The sequence below is a fragment of the Balaenoptera ricei genome, chromosome 6, assembly GCF_028023285.1.
Source record: "Balaenoptera ricei isolate mBalRic1 chromosome 6, mBalRic1.hap2, whole genome shotgun sequence".
NCBI classification, from domain to species: Eukaryota; Metazoa; Chordata; class Mammalia; order Artiodactyla; family Balaenopteridae; genus Balaenoptera; species Balaenoptera ricei.
The window spans coordinates 96,344,526-96,365,992 of NC_082644.1; the positions used below are offsets into that span (position 1 = coordinate 96,344,526).

A 21,467-nucleotide genomic window follows, 5' to 3' on the forward strand; every position below is an offset into this window, starting at 1 on the left:
TTATCCATTCATCTGATGATGGACATTTAGGTTGCTTCCATGTCCTGGCTATTGTAAATAGAGCTGCAATGAACATTTCGGTACATGACTCTTTTTGAATTACAGTTTTCTCAGGGTATATGCCCAGTAGTGGGATCGCTGGGTTGTATGATAGTTTTATTTTTAGTTTTTTAAGGAACCTCCATACTATTCTCCATAGTGGCTGTATCAATTTACATTCCCACCAACAGTGCAAGAGTGTTCCCTTTTCTCCACACCCTCTCCAGCATTTATTGTTTCTAGATTTTTTGATGATGGCTATTCTGACCAGTGTGAGATGATATCTCATTGTAGTTTTGATTTGCATTTCTCTAATGATTAATGATGTTGAGCCTTCTTTCATGTGTTTGTTGGCAATCTGTATATCTTCTTTGGAGAAATGTCTATCTAGGTCTTCTGCCCATTTTTGGATTGGGTTGTTTGTTTTTTTGTTATTGAGCTGCTTGTAAATCTTGGAGATTAATCCTTTGTCAGTTGCTTCATTTGCAAATATTTTCTCCCATTCTGAGGGTTGTCTTTTGGTCTTGTTTATGGTTTCCTTTGCTGTGCAAAAGCTTTGAAGTTTCATTAGGTCCCATTTGTTTATTTTTCTTTTTATTCCATTTCTCTAGGAGCTGGGTCAAAAATTACCTTGCTGTGATTTATGTCATACAGTGTTCTGCCTATGTTTTCCTCTAAGAGTTTGATAGTGTCTGGCCTTACATTTACGTCTTTAATCCATTTTGAGTTTATTTGTGTGTATGGTGTTAGGGAGTGTTCTAATTTCATACTTTTACATGTACCTGTCCAGTTTTCCCAGCACCACTTACTGAAGAGACTGTCTTTTCTCCACTGTATATGCTTGCCTCCTTTGTCAAAGATAAGGTGACCATATGTGCGTGGGTTTATCTCTGGGCTTTCTATCCTGTTCCATTGATCTATGTTTCTGTTTTTGTGCCAGTACCATACAGTCTTGATTACTGTAGCTTTGTAGTATAGTCTGAAGTCCGGGAGCCTGATTCCTCCAGCTCCATTTTTCGTTCTCAAGATTGCTTTGGCTATTCGGGGTCTTTTGTGTTTCCATACAAATTGTGAAATTGTTTGTTCTAGTTCTGTGAAAAATGCCATTGGTAGTTTGATAGGGATTGCATTGAATCTGTAGATTGCTTTGGGTAGTAGAGTCATTTTCACAATGTTGATTCTTCCAATCCAAGAACATGGTTTATCTCTCCATCTATTTGTATCATCTTTAATTTCTTTCATCAGTGTCTTATAATTTTCTGCATACAGGTCTTTTGTCTCCTTAGGTAGGTTTATTCCTAGATATTTTATTCTATTTGTTGCAATGTAAATGGGAGTGTTTTCTTAATTTCTCTTTCAGATCTTTCATCATTAGTCATTGGAATGTTTATTCTGTTTGATTGACATGTACCTACCTTCGGCAGTTTATTCACGAAGCATTAACTGCATAACTACTGTGTGTCAGATAATGTGCCAGGCATGACGCAACTTCTGATCGTATTGCTGTGGGCTGCCCCTCTGTGAGGAAACGAGGGAAGAGATAAGACACTGCTGTTTCTTGAGGGACTTCAAAGCAATTTCATGTACACTGTCTCATTTGACTAGTCTATGACCTTCACCATTGTCCAGGGTTATCTCACCTTGGACATGGCACAGCTGAAAAGTCCTTGAGTTTTGTTTGGAACCTCAAGAATATGGTTGAGCACTGTTGGTTGTGTGGCTCTGAACCCAGAGCTTGGCTCATGGAGAAAGAAACACAATCCTCCAAGCAGTTCAATTTCTGAAAATAACCACTGTATTTGCTATTAGCAAACTTCTTCTAAGAACATCCTGCCATCAAGTAACTACTCTTAGCTTCCACATCATGAGATTGTTTTCCCCTGAGTTTTTCCCCGCATAAATTAGAGATGTTCATTTCCATAGTTACTGGACTTTTCCTTCTGGATTTTCACAGGTAGTTTTCAACTCAACATGTCTCAAAGCAAATTCACTATCTCCCACATCAGCTTACTCTTAAATTTGCTCCTCTTCTTTTCTTTCTCTCTTGGTCAGTGTGCAAATTATTTACTCATTCACCTGCATTTGTAAGCTGGGAGACAGCCTTGATTTCTTATTCCCCTTTATCTGCCCCAACCAATCAGTTCCTGAGTCCTGCCTTTCTTGCCTTCTTAGCATCTTTCAAATAAGTAATGTCCACTCCATCACTGCTGCCTCTGTCTCTCCTTACCAGGATTCCTGCAACACCCCCTCCAACTGTGGCCTTCTTGCCTCCTGTCTCACTCTGCTCCTGCCCATCTTAATCAGTATTTCCGGAGTGACCTTTCTACACCCAAATCTATTCATGTCACTATCCTTTATAAAGCCTCCATTGGTCCTTCAGTGTGTTCAACAGAAAGGCCTTCCCTTTCAGCACAAAGCAACAAAAGCCTAATTAGAGGCTCCCTACCTCCCACTTCTGTAATTCCTATCCCTCAATATGCACCTTATGAACCAGTCATGTCAACTGACATGGCTATTTCCGGAAATGAGCATCCATTTTTTTCCCCTCACATATGCTATACTGCCTCCCTTTGTCCTCCTAAAAGACTTCCACCCACCCCTAAAGATTCAGTTCGAATCTTCTTTGTGAAGAAAAGTGGCTGATGATCTCTAGGCCAGATAAATCCTTTCCACATTTGGGCTTTCGCAATAACTTGAATTTCACTTAATTTTCCAATTTATCATCTCCTCTCCTAAACTGCCAGCTCAGTAGAACACGTACCATGTCTTATAATACACCCCTTGTTTTTACTGCTTACTTAGACCTTTCATGTCCTTTGTCTGATTGATCCTCCAACCCTGTCAGATAGGCCCCTATTATCCCATTTTACAGATGACGATCAGGTTCAGCTAACGTTTCAAGGTTGTGCAGTTAGTAAATGGAAGGCCCAGAGGTCCGAGCCAAGTGTCCCCACTGCCATACACTCTTTGCTAATTCACTTCTTTACTGTTTACAACAGCAGCGGCAGCTTTTCCCATGTAGACAGAAGGGGCTTAGCAGAGGGCACCTGGTTGGAAAAGAAGTCTAACCAACTTGCCTTCAAGCTGCATTTGCAAGGCAAGGACAGAGGTTGTGTTTGGATTGTGTTCTACATCATTGTAAATATTGTAATGTCTTCTGAAGCTATTTTTATCTCATACATCGTATATGATTGAGAAAATCCAAGTTGCCTATATTGAAAAATTCTATCATCATTGTACTCATCTTTTTTTTGGAAGGAGGTTTCAGACACCAGATGAGAATGTGGGGTTGGGGGAGGGGGTTTGGCCTCTTTGTTGAGGCTGCTCTTAGCCTCAGTGGGTTGCCAGGCAGAGATTAGAAGCCCAGCCTGCACCTCATCAGTATAGCCAGGACTGAAATGCTTTTACCAGGGAAATGCCTAGGGTTCTGGCCTCAGGTTGATCGCAGGTGGGTGTAAGATGTGTCCACATGAACATTTCTGCATCTGAGGAATAAAATTGCTGCTAGCTTTACTTGTTCTGCTGATCAGTAAGCCCTGGATAAAGACACACATGTGGCAAATTCCTTCTGGAGTTTAGAACTAAGAAATTGTTTCTCCTAAAGAGAAGCTAATCTTCCTTTTATCACAACAAGAGTTATGGAAACCAATAGGGCCCAAACCTGGGCTATGAATCAGAATTACCTGGGAACATAATAAATACATTGATTCCTCTACCCCATCCCTGGAAATTCTGATTGAGAGACCTGGAGAGGGGCTGAGGAATCCATTTTCTGTAGATCAGCTGGATTCCCAAGCCCTCTATGCTGATAAAGCCACTGTTCCCAGCAGTAGCCTCTCACATTTTTTTTTAAACTTTGCATAGCATTTTATTTCATTTTTTTATCTTTTCTTTTTTTAAAGTTTTTATTTTATATTGAAGTATAGTTGATTAACAATGTCGTGTCAGTTTCAGGTGTACAGCAAAGTGATTCAGTTATATATATACATGTATCTATTCTTTTTCAAATTCTTTTCCCATTTAGGTTATTACAGAATATTGAGCAGAGGGAGAAATATATTGGGAGTTTGGGATTGACATGTACACACTGCTTTATTTAAAATAGATAACCAACAAGGACCTACTCTGTAGCACAGGGAACTCTGCTCTAGCCTCTCACATTTTAACCTGAAGTGTGGCTGCTTCCACAGGTGGGCTGTCAGTGCTGGACCCTAGGAGGCTCCCTCCTGATCCCTGACTGCAAAAGAGCTCAGCTTGGTGCAGAAGACAATATATACCTCTAAGCCTTGGCGTCTTTCTCCCTCTGGTCTGACGGTGCTCAGTCCTGGCGAAAGGTGAGTACCGAAGCTGAAGGAACTCAGGCACCCTAACACTCCACCCAGTTGCATCTGTGTCTGGGGGCTTGGAAAGGGGGGGCTCTAGATCCATAGAGAATAGCATCATCTCAGCTTCCAGGCAGGCATTTATGGGGCAGCAGAGCACTGACTGTGAATTTGAAGTTCTCAGAAGTGGATTTGCTGAAAGTTAGTGGCAGAGCCCACAGAGGAATCCTGCGGCTGCCTTGGGCACTGGAAGGGTGTCCCTGCCCCAGCCTGTAGGAAGGGACACAAAACATGGGATTAGAGTGACTGCTGCATATTCAAAAATCAGCCCTTTGTCTGTCTTTGAACAGATCCACTCCTCACGCTCCCATTATTAGGACAGGAACTTCCCAGGAGACAGGCAAGAGGAAAATGAGGATTCAAGGAAGCTTTACATGGGGGACAATTTTTTTTTTCTTTTTAAATTTCAAGTTAATATGAAACTACTTATTTCTCCTCTGCATCCTTAATGACTACCAAACACAACTGATTTATGTCATTTTCTCGAACTGGCATTCTAATGGGTCCACAAGAGGAAAATAAAGTATTTAATAAAATAAAACGTGACAAATGAACTCTTTGAGTGAAACAAGCCATATTAGTGAGAGCTGCAGATACAGCAGAAGGAGGAAGGAGGTTCCGAGAGCTGGAAAGAGGCCCAAGTGAAAATTGTGATGGGTTTTGGAATTTTTAAAAAAATTTTAAATTGGAAGGATTTGACCATATTATACATAATCTGATGTATACATGTATACATTTCATCTTCACTCGCCATTCTTTTGTCGCTTCTCATTTGCTGCAGTCGGAGCAGGGTTCCCTATTATGTAAATAAGGGAATGAGACAGATGGTGCCACAAAGCAATGAATTCATCTGGGGGGAGGGCTTTAATTATGGATGGGTGGGCCCGGCTGTGTTTTGGGTTCAGCAAACGTCCCAAACGTTACGGGATTGGCAAAACCCCAGATGCAGTTTTCCAGGCACATTTTAAAATCCTGTCATATTTGCAGGGGAATTGAAGTTGGGATTTGTTTCTTGTTCTTTATTAAATTCCTCAAGTTGCTGGCCCTGATTTTTAGCCTCTGAAACTGTGGAGGAATTTGAGCAGTGTTTTAAGGAGCTGGTCTACAATTCTTTTAAGACTAAGGTACTTCATAGGTACTACTGAGCTGTTGAATAGTCTTTTTTATGGACTGTAAAAACATTGAAGATCTGAGGTACTATAAATGGAAAATTTAAATTATTCACATACCCAGATATGATTACTATTTCTTGGTATATTGAAATTTAGTATTTTTAGTATACTTTTTTTACACCATTGAAATCTCACTATACTTGTCATTTTGTATCTTGTTTTGTCACTTAGTACTACATCACAATCATTTCCCTATATCACTATTTATTCATAATTTTCACTAATATATAATAGTTCATTGAATTTGTGACTCACTTGAAAAAATTCAAAATGTTTATTTCAGTGAGCATTTGTTTCACCCAGAGTAATATAACCTAGATCCTTAGACAATCTAGGTTTTTCTTTATATCCTCTGTCAGATAAAATCTGTTTGGTAGAAACAGATGAACAGAATAATCAGAAATGGCTATGGGGACTTTTGCGGTGCTAAATAAGGTCAGTGTCAATGATGAATTGACTAAAGTCATGTGGCAAGTTCACAGTCAAAGGCAGAAGCTCAAAGAGAGACCCAGAACAGACTGAGTATACACAAAGGACTTAGGACTTTGGATATTATTACATAAAAAGCAAAACACAAGTTAGGTGAAAACTTACGGGAACAGAGGAGACCATTAGCATTTGTGAATTTGGTATCCATGAATTCAGCTATTCACAAGGGACCTCGCAGGGCCAGGATATGGCGTGATTTATCATTTTACTGCAACAGCACGTTAAATCACATGGGTTTTCAAAGCTCGCGTTTCGACCACGCCACTCTGTCTCTGAACCTAGCCAACCGTCCAGCTTTTGTGTCTTAATCAGTTTTGTGGTTTCACACTCCTTGACGAGAATTTAGCAATTCTCATAATGTGATAAATTGTATTTCTTTGTGAAAAAACTAAACAAGAGAAGAACATCAATTGCAAGAGCTGGTGCTGAAAGGGAATAGAAAATAAGAAGCCTAAGAAAGTGATAGTCCCTTGCCAGAAAGCTGAACCCTTGGATTCATTAAGGAATGGAATGTCACATTTGGCAGTGCTCGGGTTCCATGACATAAACGAGTCCCCCATACACTCTGTACAGCATCGAGAAGAAGATATTTCTGATTCCACTTCAGGCAGTACTCTACCCCGGGCAAATACTGCTCATTAAGTAAATCATCAAAGCACAACCTAACTGTTTCAGTATTTCATTATTTCTTTTTCTGGGAGAAATTATATTAGAGCGATATTTGTGAATGTGCTGATTCATTAATATCTTGGATGCATCGAGGATTTATTTGAACGAAATCTCTTCGAGTGAGAAGTTGCGGTGAGTCAATTTCAACTCTGACAAATTCTGAGTTTCCTATAAATTCCAGGAAAGTGAGGTAGGATGAGAATAACCTGTTGAGGATAGAGCAATGAATTTACTAAGCAAAATGTAACTGGCGTGGACAAGTGATTCACATCTCAGATGAGCCAAAGGAAAGCTGACTGCATTTGAGTGCTGAATGTACCTGTGACTGAGGGGGTGACCAGAAGGAGATCATTTTAAGACAACCATGTAAACCTGCTTTGATCCCAGATTAGGGATTCCACAAAGAGGCTGAGCCTAAAGGAAATCATGTTGAGGTCAATTTTAAAAAGCAATAAAAATGGAAACTATTGCCCACAGAATGAGTATACATAGCCCTGACTGGTCACAGGTAAATCATGGAGGAGACAAAGTTGGTTTCTAAAGTCTCACCACAGGATGGGGTCCAATAGACAAAAGTTGAAATCCTGTCTGTTGATTACAACGTAAACTACCTTGTTCACTTCGCCTCTCTGTGCCTCAGTTTCCTCATCTGCAAATTAGGGCCAGTACAGTTGACTTTGCAAGATATGTAATAAGCCAATGCTTCACATTTTCCATCCATGTACCCTCCAGTATCAGGGGAGAAGGTCCTCTGGAAGGACCAGAAAATTAACTGCAAAGCAGCGTGAAGCAAGTATTCACCTTTGTTGTTTGTACACCTAACATACTCACAAGATTTGCCCTGTCTGGCCCCAGCAGTATCTCCAGCCTGGTCCACCACCCTCCCCCTTATCCTATGAGCTTCAGTCTCACTGGCCTTCTTTTCCATTTCTTCAGTGTATCGTAATCCCCATACATTTCAAGGCCATCTGTACCTACCTCCCTGCTACCATCACTCCCTGCCTTTCACCATCTTTGCTGTTCTCATCCTTCAGATTATCCTTCCCTTGCCTCTGTTCTTGGCTTTTTAAGAATTGTGATGTCTTCCTGTCTGCTCTGCTTAGAATCCCTTGTTTCCTAAAAGAGTCTTCAGAGGTAATGATCCAGGCAAACTTGAGATTCGAGTCCAAGTCTGACCATTCTAGGACAGATAATAATAAAAGTAGAGTTTTGTGGTGAAAGAGTTGGAAACTTCTAGGAATAAGAAAGGTAAAACCCCTTAGCCCAGCTTTTGTGACTAACTCATCTGCCTCCTTCACTAGGTTTTAAATTTCCTGAGATCAGGGGCCATTTTTCTTTTCTGCCCATTATTGGGACACCAACACTCAGTAAATATTTGTTGAATAAATCAATGAATCTTAAAAGTTCACACTAATTTTTTTAAAAATATTTATTTATTTATTTAGTTTGTTAGTTGCTTGGTTAGTTGATTGGTTGAGTCAGGTCTTAGTTGTGGCATGCAGGATCTTCCTTGCCACATGCGGGATCTTCGTTGTGACATGAGGAATCTTTAGTTGCGGCATGCAGACTCTTAGTTGTGGCATGTGGGATCTAGTTCCCCGAACAGGGATCAAACCTGGGCCCCCTGCACTGGCAACATGGAGTCTTAGCCACTGGACTGCCAGGGAAGTCCCCCACACTAATTTTTTATGCTCTTCTATAATATATCTATTTTCATATGTTTGAGATAAAACATATTGTCCTAAAATAATAATCATTGAGTCAAGTGATCCCTCCAGGAGGTTGTGTTATGCTTAGTCTTCCCTGACACTGTCATGGCTGCAGTCACCAGAGTGTACGTCCTTCCCCAAAATGATAACAGAGAAAGACACTGAAATCATCATAGCTAAAACTATCTTTATTATTCTCTTGCTTATTTCTCCCCCAGGATCGGCTAGTTACTAGCAAACTCTTACAACCAATATGACAAAGAAAAGGTGTTTCAGGAGAGTTCTCTTATGCCCCCATTGAAGCCCTTATCATATTTATTTATTTATTTTTAAATATTTTATGTATCTGTCTATCTATCTATCTACCTACCTATCTATTTATTTATTTATTTATTTTGGCTGTGCCAGGTCTTCATTGCAGCACATGGGATCTTCGTTCCGGCTTGCGGGATCTTTAGTTGTGGCATGCGGGCTTCTTAGTTGCGGCATGTGGACTCTTAGTTGCAGCATGCATGTGGGACCTAGTTCCCTGACCAAGGATGGAACTCGGGCCCCCTGCATCGGGAGTGTGGAGTCTTACCCACTGGACCACCAGGGAAGTCTGCCATTATCATATTTAAATATCATATTTAAATATTTAAATCTGTTTCACAGAAAGAGGCTGGGTCTTTAGAGAAGATTCAGTCAGCAATAAGCATGCATGCATGGTTCCTACTGAGAGGTTCTTCTTCAGGTATAGTTGACAAGCTGGTCACTTCCTCTTAGATTTCAATTTCATAACTTATGGTTTGGATGGCATGTGAGTCATGCTTGTAAAGGAGTGATCTCTGTTGACTTATGGCTATTTCTCTCTGTATATAAAAATCAGAAAGCTTAAATACCTGGAAAACTAGACAGATCATTTTTCCAGGGTGAACCTTGTTCCATTTTGTGCCCTCCATCTGCCCTAGAAAGAAAAGGGGACAATTTTCACTGTCATGGAAGGCAATCTTTGCCTCCCACCAAGTTTCTTAAGATGAGGAATTCTCCTGATAAAGACAAGTCCTCAGATTGGGAAGTAAACAAAATAATAGACAAATGTCCACTGAAGCTCTTCTACTTTCCCAGTTACTTTTCACACTCATTTATGAAAGCCATTCTTTTAGGGATAAAGTTTTTCAAGCTATTAAAATATATAGCTTTTGTTATAGAAGATATTATAGTATAAGGATTGTATAGTCTCTGAATCAGGCTTCCTGGTTCAAACCTGATGTACTACCCAGTTTTATTTAGCCTTTTGATGCCTCCATTTTATCATCTGTAAAATGGGATTATAATAGTCTCCATCTTACAGGATTGTGTGAAATGACAGGTTTGGACTAAATCAGTGGTGCTCTGCTTAGAATCCCTGGTTTCTTAGAAGAGTCTTCAGAGGTAACGATCCAGGCAAACTTGAGATTCAAGTTCAAGTCTGACCGTTCTAAGACAGATAATAAAAGTAGAATTTGTGGTGCAAGAGTTGGAAACTCCTAGGAACAAAAAAGGTGAAACCCCTTTCTTACTTATTTATCTAACTTTATTCAGTCATTGATACCTTATTCAGTCCCTTCCGAAGAGCTACTGCTGAGAAAAGAAGGTGATAATCTTGCTTTTATATAATGCTGCAGGAAATATCTGAGGATTGACATTTTTCTTCTTTATACAAAAATTTTTCCTAATTTATTAAAGGAAAATATTACCTTGTTTTAATGTTTTGAAAAGTTTGATATCATCTTGGCTGGATAATATGCATATGCTAAAATGATCATTATGAAGACATAGCAAAATGAAATTTATATCTTAATGATTCACTCAAAAACCACTTGTTGAATTCCCATTCTATGTCAGGTCCTGGGCTAGATTCTGTGGCTATAGACATGAAATGCAGCCCCTGGTAAAAGCAGTTTACATAGAATGGGGGAGACAGGCAATTAGACAGTCAAATAATGTAACTTAATAAATGCTATCATAGAAATGAGTATGGGGGTGGGAAGAGTCAGAGAATATGTTCCTGAGGACAGTGATGGTTGAGATCTTTTTGTGGGCAAAGTATGGTTTTCCAAGCCAATGGATAGAAGAAGTCAGTTTGCAAGAAGGCATGAAACATGGATAACAGCATTGTGTTTGAGAAAATATAAATCATTGGGCAACAGGGAGAAAGATGAGGATGGAGAGTTGGGCAGACAAAGTCATAAAGGGAATGATGCCATGCTAAGGAATTAAGAGTTTTCTAGTGAGGGTCATAAGAAGCCACTGAAGGGTTTTCATTAAGGAAACAATAAAGACTGACTTGGAGTTTTGAAGTCAAGGAGGGAAGGAGAAGAGGAAAGGAGTGAGAGTGGAGTTATGGAATCCATAAGGTAATTGATGCAATCCTGGCAAGAAGGAGCAAAGGCCTCAGCCATCATACATAATACAGTGTGTTCTTCTCTTCCCTAATGCAAAAGAAGTAGTCCATTTTTGATAAATTTTTTCTTCAGCTACATTATTGCCCTTCTATCCACTCTGCAAAGGAAAGAGGGGAGGAAATTATTTAAAGAGTATTTCTTAGAAATTAAGCACCATATCAATTGCTTTCATATATTGAGAGGTTATGCTTTCACATAACATTGAGAGGTAGGCATTATTTCTAACCATTTCCAGCTGAAGAATCTCTGAATTACACTTGTTGTGAATATACTACTTCCTTCTCTGTAAAGGTTTTCTGAAAGTGGAAACTGCATTGACTTCAGAACTTTAAACTGTGATTAGAACAGCGATAATTCTGCCCAATACTATTCTTATTTCCTGCCCTCCATCCCTCAAACTATACATTTGTGCTATTCATCATATATACGAGTTCTCCCCTGTTTGGGGCACACAGTAGAATTGCACTTCCTGGCTCCTATGGCTTGGGTGGGACCATGTGATTGGTTCTGGCCAATGAGTTTGAGCGGTAGTGATGCATGGCATTTCAGAGCTGGATGATCTAATTGCCATTGTGAGAAACACCAAAGCTCTCTCTTCTCTCAGCCATGTTATTCTGTTAGCCTGAATCCTGGACTGAGGTTGATGATGATCCCAGAGCAGAGTTCTAAGTTCCTCTGTGGTGGACATGTTGTAGGAGTGAGCAATGATCCTTTGTTATTTTAATCTGGAGTTTCTCTGACTCAGTGCTAGTGACATTGTGGCTGAGTAATTCTTTCTTGGGGGTAGAGAGGAGAGCTCTCAGGTGCACTAAAGGATACTGAACGGTATCCCTGATCTCTACTTACCAGCTATCAGTAGCACCCCTCCCCAAGTTGTGACAACCAAAGCTGTGGCCAGACATCATTAGATGTCCCCTATGGAGAAAATTGCTCCTGGTTGAGAACTGTTGTCTTAAACCACTGAGATTTGTGTTCTTTACTGCTTTATAAGCTAGCTAGGACTTGTATACCCCAGTCCCTTGTTTTCATCTGTTACTCCTTCCCTTGTAAGGTTAATTCTCCAGATATGCTTTTGATCTGTGAAACATTGTGTTTCATATCCTAACAATTTTCAAACTTTTTTATGTATTTACAGCTATCATCCAGTTCATGTGCTATTAAACCTTGTCCTTTTGTGGTCCCCTTTCAACCTACTCAAAATGATTTCTAATAATATGTGTGTCCCTTGGCAACAGCTGTCATTAAAACAAGTAGGAAAGTTTTTATTGTATTCCAGTTTAGTTTATAATTCCCAGGTTGCTACCATAAACTGGTTCATTTTGGTTTAACTGAGGACATATATAATGTAAGCAAAACACTGAGAAGGAAGGCTCTTGTTCTCAAAGAGTTTGCATACCAGCTGGGCAAGTAATATGTATTCATAAGAAAATATAAATCATATTACACTGTGCATTTTTTAACCATATGTGTAAAGTGCTTATAAGTGTCTGGCACATAGTAAGTACTCAATAAATGTTAGCCGTTATTGTTATAAACATCATTATTTTTGTACCATTTAAAAGATTTCCCTATGCCCTGTACTACACAGTGAGCTCTTCAAAAGCAAGGACCATCTCTTACTCAACTTTGAATTCCCAATGCTTGGCACTTTGGTACAAGAAAGACACTCAAAGCACAATGGATGAATGAACATGAGTTAAAGTCAAAGAGGAAGTGTACAATACATTGGTTTTAGAAGGAGAGACAGAACTTCAGACTAAAGTATTCTAGGGAGATTTCAGGGTGTTACTTTTTTTAAGCCAAGGGTGAAGAATTTAGGAGAAACTTTTTGTACTTAATAATATTTTCCATGGTATGTTTTTTTTGTTCTTTTTGGGAAAGAGTAGCACAAGTAATACAGTGTGAGGTAAATAAAGTGAGACTGTGGGTCTGAAGACCCGCATTGGAGTCTTAGCCCCACCACATACAATCTATGCAGGCAAGCAATCTTCCAGAACCTTGGTTCCTACATCTTTAGAGTGATAATTATTAACAATATCTCTCTTCTGCATACATCATGGAAGTGTCATAAGGATCTTCATGATGTATATAAAATATTTAATAACAGCTCATTCACATGATGCGTGTTATTGCTACCAGTTTACAAATACTAATGAGAAATCCTAGCAGACTAAGCCAGTGTCTTGCTGAATATCTAGAAACAGGTCTGCAGAGACTTATGGAAATGACTGATATTTTATTCATTGAATGAGTGACTAAGCAACTAACAGTGAGGTGAAAAAATAAGAATAGACGCACTGGCTTAAATGTAACAGGAAACCATAGTCTACTTATAAGTAGCAGTTAGTTAGAAGTACCTGGAGTTAGACAACAGAATTGTGGTTCACTGCAGAATCTAACCATAGCCTTCCCATCATCAAGAGGCATGGAAGTTGAGAGGTTCTACTGTCCCCTTATAATTTTCTTCCTGCCTGAGGCCATCCTGACTATGTGTATATTCCATGCCATTTTGTCACCCTATTTGAGGAAAAGGTAAAATGGTTTGGGAACCTCTCAAATGGCTTATTAGAAAGGAAGGAAGAAATTATGCAGTGAGAAAATGAGGATGGTGAAGGGATTGGAGATGAATACCAAAAGGTTGACAAAAAGACACTTGAGCCTGAGAGGGGAAAAAATGAGATGGACTCGTAATCCCTGTAGCTACGCAATATGTAAGAGGTTTTTTCCCACATAAAGCATGTCTTTTACCAAAGTGCTACTTAATATGCTATAGAAAATGAAAGGGGTCCAAAAGTATGACTAAGATCAAGAGAATTTCAAGAGAAGGGGCAGATTTGGATGGTTTAGTGACATCCTGTGGCTTCTTTGGATCTGATGTGGCCAATCAAGATATAAACTGTGGTTAAAGAGGGTTTGCCAAACCCTGTCTGAGATGCTCCTCAAACCCACTGACCACCCTTCCCTCAAGCTCCCTTGTGTGCTGACAAATAACATGCTCAAATGATGAAAAGCTTGGTCTCTTTCTCTAAATATTTGACAACCTCGCATTGAAGATGGAAGAGGCTGGTTTTGATGGCTCCAGAGGAGAGAATGTGGCCCAAGGAGAGGTAGAATTTAATGCAATCTAAAGAGCTTTCTAAAAATGAAGGTGCCCTGAAAATCAAATGGCTAGAAATGCTTCAGCAGAAGCAGATAAATATCCACTTGCTGTGGTAAGAACTGGAATATAAACCCTTTCCAATTCAACATTCCTATCGCTTTAGTCCTGTCTTCCACCCAACACAGGCATTTCCTCTATAGCATCCTTGGAAAGTGCAGTCCTCTAGCCAATTTTTTTTCAAGCACTGATTTGTTAAGTGTGCAAGCTACTAGCTGCAGTTTGATCTTATAGAGGTGGCAATTCATTGACTGATAGAACAAATTTCCTGGAAAGGGTAGAGGGAATGATTTTAAGAATGCAGGTGGAGGGACCACATTTAACCAACACATTAATAGGAAGAATATCCTTCAGTTTGAGAACTTAGTGGGAAAACTTCAAGTTCTAGCACTTTATGTCTGTTTTGTCTTTAATCGAAGATACCCAAATTAACTCTTCTCTACTGAAGATGTTAATCAACATTCATTTAGCACTTTATAATTTGAAAAGTCTTTTCACATCTAAAAATTTCATTTAGACTTCAGGAAAACTGCATTATTATCCCATTTCACAGGGGGGGGGGACACTTAGAAGATAATAAATACTGGAACTTGAATTTGTGTCTATGTGCTGGGACTGTGCTGAAGCCTTTACATGAATTACTGCTAAATCACATAATACCTGTACAAAGTGGTTATCATTCCCATTTTATTTCCAGGGACCAGAGGCTGAGGGTAGTAACATAGCCTGAAAGATGAAGGAAAAAGTCTTAATAAATTGGGCTACCACCAGCAGAACAAAGGTCAAATATTCAGATCAAGGAGTATAAGAAACGAGAGTTCAGGGTTTGTTCAACACTCAACAAACGTTGAGTCTGACACTCTTCCCGGTCTCGAGGAGCCCATGGTCTAGGAGGATCTGGGCCACATGTCTGCCTTCTGTGCTGCGGGCCTCAGCAACAGGCCTGGAATTTCACCTAATGTTACATAATGTAATTGCCACAGTAACCTCAGCAGAAAGGTATGGCGATGTTAAAGACTTGCCAAAACCACACATTTGCTATGTAGCAAATCTTGAGCTTGCAGCAATTCTACTGGAACTCAAAGCTTCATATTCTTCCAAAGTCTCCAAACTTAGTCAAAACTGAAGCTCAATAAATTTTATTAATCTCATACTCTCTGCTACAAAGACTTTTTCCACCTTTTCCGATGCCACTCAAAACCCACATTTTCAACAGAAAAACTAACCACCACTTAAGAAATATTCCTGGCCATTGTCCACCTTCCAGATCAGAATTTCTGGACTCCTGTCTCTTTCCCCTCCTTACAGAGGAAGAAGCCATATGCGTCTTCATCCGAAGGAACTTTCCCACTGGGTTCACTGCAGACTAGTATGATGGAGAGAACCCTATAACTAGGACAACTAGCTTGTTGTCCAGGCTTAACTATTGACTTCTGGGTAATACTGGATCACTTTCCCATGCAGGGCATGTTTCATTTTGTTTTCTATTTTTTTTTTTTTCTTTTTTAAGAGAATTCACTACATTGAATTTAACCATAATAAGAACCCTTGGGGGTCAATACGATTATTACCTTCATCAAACAAATGATGAAACTAAAACTTGGTGAGAAACTAAGAAATATAGCCAGTGGCACACAGAAAATAAGTGATGGAGTCAGGATTTAAGCCCGAATCTGTCAGAACTTAGAGACCATGCTCTGAAGTATGGTGCTCATTGCTTCCTTGGTTGCAATCCCTTTTCTGTAAAATGGAGTTGAATCAATCAGCTCTGCTTCATTTCTAGCAGTATTTCTTTTCAACAAAATGATATGAAGAACCCAAATATATAATAAGAGAAAAAGCAATATTTAGTATAATTTTCTTAGTTTCAGTATGTATTCACTTATATATATTTATATATACACATATATTTATTTAATGCATGCTTATTATTTATTGTAAAGGCAACTGAAATATCAGAATTATGTGTCATTAAACATAATTTTGAAATCAGGAGTTATGGATAATAACTAGAGTCAGAATCCAATTATTCCAGTGATTTGTTTTGGTTTTTATGGGACAAAAATGCTGATTCACTTAGAGAAGTTTTTTACAAAAGATAACAGGTTTTCAATGGTTAAGCTTATTCTTCCATTAACCATCAGAGAAGACTGAAAGAGAAGCAATAGGGTATTTTTATTTCGAGACTGAATCACTAACATTATCTCATAGCCGCTTGCTTAGGTTACTTGGTAAGTGTTTCATTTGGGGAGGGTAGGTAAACTCACTCCTACCTAGCTGGTTAAAATGTCTTTGGCAGGAAATATTTTTCAAATATATCTGATAACAATATAAGATTTCTCAGTGATTTCATTTTTAAAAAATCTCACATGTCTTAGCACACCTCTGTCATTTTTCAAGGCTATAAAAATCGACTTTGTTTTTCCATTCAGTAGAAATTTGAAGTTTCATTTCCCTTTCTGACACCTCATTTGCAATTATAAGCATGAAAATACTGGATTTCTGAAAAGCTGTTGTATTTTTGTTAGCTACTTAATAAATGGAATTCCTTCACTGGCAAGCACAATTTTTTTTCTCCCTTAGAATCTTTGAAATATTTGTACTAGCTCCTTGCCTTCAGTTCATCATGTAAGTCTCCTGTAAAGAAAAGGCTATTCTGTAATATACTGCCAATATAATTACCAATAACTCTGAAAAATTGCAGTTTTAAGGCTGTATCTTAATGTAATTGATTATTTATATGGTTTGCTCCAACAATATTTAGAAAGATGCTTGCATGTCTGTAAGAAGTTAACACCTAATGTTTGACTCTACAGTTCTGTTAAAGAGTCTTTAGACTGCTTGAACACATTGTGCTGAGCTTTAAGAGAATCATTACGTCTGTGTTCTTCTTAGATATTATTTTCACATCATCTGTATAGATGTTAACTACACATTGGCCAGTGTAAGGTGCATTTTTTTGTTTTCATCTGCATGAACCCAACATAGAAAATAAGAAATATTCTGAAATCCACAGTATTATTAGTAAAATTCATGATAGAGTTCATAAAACTGACAACCTTCACTGATCCATCATGTATTTTGGGTGTTAAAAATTTCACTCCTTTATCCATAAAGATGTGGTACATATATACAATGGGATATTACTCAGCCATAAAAAAGAAAAAATAATGCCATTCGCAGCAACATAATGGACCTAGAGATTGTCATACTGAGCGAAGTAAGTCAGACAGAGAAAGACAAATATCATATGATATCACTTATATGTGAAATCAAAAAAATGATATGAATGAACCTATTTGCAAAACAGAAATAGAGTCACAGATGTAGAAAACAAACTTATGGTTACCAAGGGGGAAAGGGAGGGGAAGGGATAAATTGGGAGATTGGGATTGACATATACATACTACTATATATAAAATAGATAACTAATAAGGACCTACTGTATAGCACAGGGAACTCTACTCGGTACTCTGTAATGATGTATATGGGAATAGAATGTAAAAAAGAGTGGATATATGTATAACTGATTCACTTTGCTGTTCAGCAGAAACTAATACAACATTATAAATCAACTATACTCCAATAAAAATTAATTTAAAAAAATTTCACTCCTCTCTAGACATATCATCAGAAAATGGAAACAGTTGTATGTATATATTTATAATAGTTTCATTCTCTTACATTTGAGTAGGATTGTTTAAAAGTACTGGGTTTTAAAACTTTCCCTTCATAGAATCTGATTCTCTGCCATGGGAGAAAGTGCATGTTCACTAACAAGCAATTTGCATCAAATTTGATAGCATTCACACTGTTCAATTAACATTGAAAAAAGCAAGTAGAAAGACTTACTATATTGCTCATTGTCTTCTATTTAGATAGGACTAACCTGTCAGGGACCATAACACTATTTTGAAGTAGTTGGTTGCCTAAAACCTGCTGCAGATGGGGACGATGTTATGATCATAAACATAGATTCCTCCAGTTTTTCCTTCCATCATGTAGTTTCTTGATCTTGTGTGAATTTTAAGTGCATTTGTGTGAGAGTTGTCAGCACTTGCCTTCATTCCTTACATGATTCTCAATGAGTTAACATTAGTGGATATACCAATACATGCTAATATGCCATATCTGACGTCCCCTTTTAATATTCTCTTTCTCACCAGATAACTCTTTCTTGCTTCAAGAGTATTTTTTACATCTCCTGAAAAAAAAGAGAACGTTTATAAATACAAAAATGAAATAAGAATAACTCAATATTTGCAGAAAGTTTATCAATAAAAAGTCAAACCAGAAGCCTCTAAGATTTAAAATGAGCTCTAAAGCTATCTATATAACATATTATTTTGACTGTATATATTGACATTTCCTTCGTATTGCACTACTGAGTATTCATTGAAGATGGGAGCATGTGTCAAGCAGATGTAGTAGAGACCTGCCTTGCATGGGTATTGTGTGCATGAGCTAAGGTGGCATGCTTGCTTTTGGTCACAGTTATGAGTGTTGACATATTGTCTTGAATTGTTAAAAAAAACTTCCACATAGAGCTATAACCTTCCTACCCAATGACATACTTTCCATAAGTTTGTCCTCTCTCTCTCTCTCTTTCTCTCTCTCTCTCTCTCTCTCTCACTCTCTCACACACACACACACACACACACACACACACACACACACACACACACACACACACACACACATACACCAGAAAACTTTTCAGGTCTGCCCCAAAACAAGTTAAAATGGTAAAACAAGTTAAAATTCCAATGGCCTACGATGTGCTGAAATTTGAGTCTATGTTTTTATTTACAACCTTAAATTACATTGAAACGTATCTTAAAATATATAGATCTGTGCATCTGTACAGAATTCCTGGACTTCACAAAATAGAATTTGAAAACTACGGGATCAGATCATCTCCAAGTTTCCTTTCAGTACTAGCTGTCTACGTTTATGGCTATTTTTCTGTAATCATATTACTTTCTCCATCTTCCCTTTAGTTTCTAATTATCGCTTTATTCTCTTTTATCTTCAGTCTCTTCTCTACTGTCTCCTTTCATCAGACAACATACACATTTGAAATGTGGCTAGTGCAACTGAGGAATTAAATATTTAACTTTAATTTTAATTAATTTACATTCAAATAGCCACGTGGCTAGTCTCTACCGTATTGGACACTGCAGATGTAGACTATATATGTGCCTATAAATTAATAATCTAAAACAATAGAAGAAATTCTGAAGGTCAGTAAACATATGAAAAGATGCTGAAGCAACCAAAAGTCAGGTACCAGTTTTCATTCTTCAGATTGACAAGAAACATAAATATTGGCAGTGTAGGTTTTAGTGTGGGTGGAAGAAAATGAGTTCTCTCTTATACTTTTGGTGGGAGAATAATGATAGGGTCTTTCTGGAATCACTCTGGCAGTGTCTATCACCATTTAAACCATCCATACTCTTTTCTTTACAACTCCAATTTTGGGTATCTGGCTTGTGGGGATACTGGCACAGACGTGGACAAGAAAGTCTATTCCAACACCATTTGTATTATTGAAAAAAGTGGAAATACTTAAATGCAGGACCACTTGGGCAATGCACTGCACATGTCCAGTAGATGCCTTTCACTTTGTAGTTTCTATGAATGGTGCTCTCTGGGTGATGCTCTTTGGAAACCCTAATACAATGTCAGAATAGTTAAATTAGTTATGGTACATCACATCCACACTATGAAATATCATACCAGTAAAAAGAATGAAGTAGAGATATATGTCCTAGTGAAGACATATGCCAGGTAGACTGTTAATGAAAAATATCATTTGTAGAGCTACATGTGCAATAAAATCCACCTTATGCTTAACAAAAACAACAACCTTAAAAACAATCAAGAAAATTAAAATTATATGTGAGGAAATTTAGTATAAATTTGAAGAGTATAGGCATTGAAGCCAGACGGCCCAAGATTGAGTCGTGTCTCTGACACTCGCTAGCTCTCTGTCCTTGGAAAATTTACTAAGCCCATCTATGCATCAGTTTCCTCATCTGTAAAATGGGGATAACAGTAGTGTTTATCTCATAGGGTTGTTATGAGGATTAAATCAATTAATATATGAAAAGCCGTTAGAACAATACATGACATAGTAAGCAATATTGTTATTATTAGCATAATAGTACTACCTACTTATATGTACCCACCTGAATATCCATATAAATATAGAGAGAAATATCCAGAAGAATACATACCAAATTGTTAACATTTCCCTCGCCACAGAAAATTCTACTAGGCAGCACTGTTCTAGATCTTAATCTTTGGTTTTATACTCTACATATACTTTTCCAAGTCTGTTACTTGCATTTTATGACTATTTTGTTATATAAATATTTAAAATTTTATGTAGTCTAACGTTAATTTTTTCCTTATTTGTGCTTTGCTAAGAAAAGCTGTCTTACACCATGATCATAAAAATATTATTTTAAGTTTAGTTTATCTCTTTAAACCATCTGAAATTTAGCTTTGTGAAAGGTATAAAGTAGGGATCCGACACTATAATTTTTTTGTAAATATATAGATCTACATTTTTTTATAAAAGAGAATTTTTCTTTAAAAAATTGAGATGATGAGGTTACACTGGGAGTTTAATTCTGCACGTTAGCCTTTGGCTGTAGCTCAGAGGCAAATGCCCCATTTAATGGGGGCCCATGGCCACTAGTTCTCATGGTCCCTTTTGCTCCCTGTCACCTCAGCTTGCCAGGGGGGTGATTTAACTATGAGTGCCCATTTGTTTCTCTTATAGGAGAGAACTGCTTCTTAGTCTCATGTTGCTATTAAAACTGAGAATACCAAAATAGACCAAAAAATATGCATGCCTGGTCCTTCTTAAACCAAGCCTACTTTTCTCATTTAGATTGCTGCATGGCTCTTGAAAGCATCTGAATTTGTGATCCACTGATTTGTGTATCTGTGATCTGTGTTCATGTGCCTAGATTACATCCTTAAATTAACACGATGCTATAGGATATTTTCTATACTCTGGAATAATTGATGTAATTGCTCTGTAAATATAATCTATTAAAAAATTTTTTTCAACCCACTTAAAAATCACATGCTTGAAGTCCCATTTAAAGAATAGTATCAGTGTTCATTGATAGCTTGCTACCTACCTGATCCTCACGATAATCTAGTGAGTAGCTGTAAATTAAGAAGCTGAATCACAGAGAGGTGGAATAATTTGGCACAGCTAGTAGGGTGGAGTCAGGATTTGAATCCTGGTACTGATACCCCAGAGCATAGCCCAAACTCCAGAATGTTATTTCATTTTTAAGGAAGGCAAATAAGGAAAAGAAAAAATTTTGAGTAAGGATAAATAATTTTCCTAGGTTTAATAATGATCGTTTTCCTAGATTTTCATCAGTTTTCTATATTTTCCA

The 21,467-nt window shown here is 37.9% G+C and overlaps 1 long non-coding RNA gene across 2 annotated transcripts in view; it reads left to right on the forward strand.

Annotated features, from left to right (window-relative positions):
• LOC132367919 (uncharacterized) overlaps positions 1 to 21,467 on the forward strand; it is a 301,773-nt gene that overhangs the window by 149,559 nt on the left and 130,747 nt on the right. For both annotated transcript variants that reach the window (XR_009503878.1, XR_009503877.1), the window contains exon 3: positions 4,230 to 4,373. This is a non-coding gene — a long non-coding RNA (uncharacterized LOC132367919). The remainder of the gene's footprint in view (positions 1 to 4,229; positions 4,374 to 21,467) is intronic.